Here is a 1,310-nt window from a genome sequence, read left to right as displayed (position 1 = left end):
ACTTTGAAAAAAATAAATATATATTTTTTTACACATCAAAAAGAAATTATATGCATATAGCGTGTTAATTTATGTTCTATGCATAAATTTTCCAGAAAGAAATCCACAGTTCACCTCCATATACAAGAATACGAGAAATATAATTGTTTTGTTTCTTCTAGAATGAAAAAAAGCAGAGGTAAACTACCAATAAGTCTTAATAGTTAGACTTAATTTCTATCAAATCCTATTAGAAATAAGTCTTGGTAAAATTATCGCTAAAAATAATTTTTTGTGACAATTTTTCATGTATGTCTTTAAAAATTGACAATTAGTAACTTTTTTTCGTAAGATCTATTAGATAATAAGTATACTTATTAATACCTACACGTAAATACCCAAAACCAGAAGAGAAACAAAATTGCAAAAAGAAATGAAAGGTTGAGCCTGTCAGACAACCGCTTGACCATCACAGCCAGTGGAGCACCAGCTGAGAACGATCCTCTACGGCTTGGAAGTTCAGCCAACTGAACCCACCAGAGCCATTAATCACGCTCTGATCAAGCGGCCACGGTTCATCCACCAGACTTTGGGTCCTGACTCCTTTAAACTCAAGGATTCAGAAGTACAATCCTATAGAACAAATCCTGTTCAAGTAAGATCATATCATTTGCATCTCTTCTGGTCATATTAAAACAGCTCACGTTTCTCTTATTCTTTCGATGTGGGACTCTGTCTTTCTCAGTTGTGATTGGTGGTTTGGGTTTTTCTAGAATTATTGATGCACAGCATTTTTCATTTTGGCTTTGACTTGGATTGGAAAACCTGAACGAGGAGAGAATGGATTGAGAATTTCAAAGACCCAAAAAATGAGAGAGGGCAAATATATGTTTCAAATTTTGTGTAAACTATCATATGTTCTGTATTCTGGAAAACTTACCAATCTATTTATGTGAAGGTCTATAAAGATGAACATACACATTTACATGTATTATATTAGTGTATCTCCAATCCTTCATCAAATTTAAATTTGACGAAAATTTTAGTGATAATGAAGTCCAATCCTTTCATAAACTTGGTTTTGTTTCACCAAAATTGATGAAAAGTGAAATTTGGGATGAGAGTAATTTTTTGAGACATTTTTTTATGAAAATTTGATGAAAGAATTGGAGTAATTCATAACAAATTAAATTTTTTACTTAATTTTGGAATCAAATTAAATGAAAAATTTGATAAATAATTAGAGATGGCCTTCTGACCCAATTTTCTGCCTACGGTTTTTCTTTTTGTGGCTGGATTTCAGTTCACTGTTTACATGTTTGCATAGTTTT

The 1,310-nt window shown here is 31.6% G+C and overlaps 1 non-coding gene across 1 annotated transcript; it reads right to left on the bottom strand.

The window, feature by feature from the left end:
• Window positions 1–423: 423 nt before the first annotated feature.
• Window positions 424–644, bottom strand: LOC114322316 (small nucleolar RNA U3). The gene has a single exon (XR_003650667.2). It is a non-coding gene; the product is annotated as a small nucleolar RNA U3 (small nucleolar RNA).
• Window positions 645–1,310: the final 666 nt, after the last annotated feature.

This window comes from Camellia sinensis, chromosome 7 (assembly GCF_055761805.1).
Source record: "Camellia sinensis isolate YWXY chromosome 7, ASM5576180v1, whole genome shotgun sequence".
NCBI classification, from domain to species: domain Eukaryota; kingdom Viridiplantae; phylum Streptophyta; class Magnoliopsida; order Ericales; family Theaceae; genus Camellia; species Camellia sinensis.
Note: the sequence above shows the minus strand (reverse complement) of the source record. Positions and strands in the feature narration are given on the sequence as shown.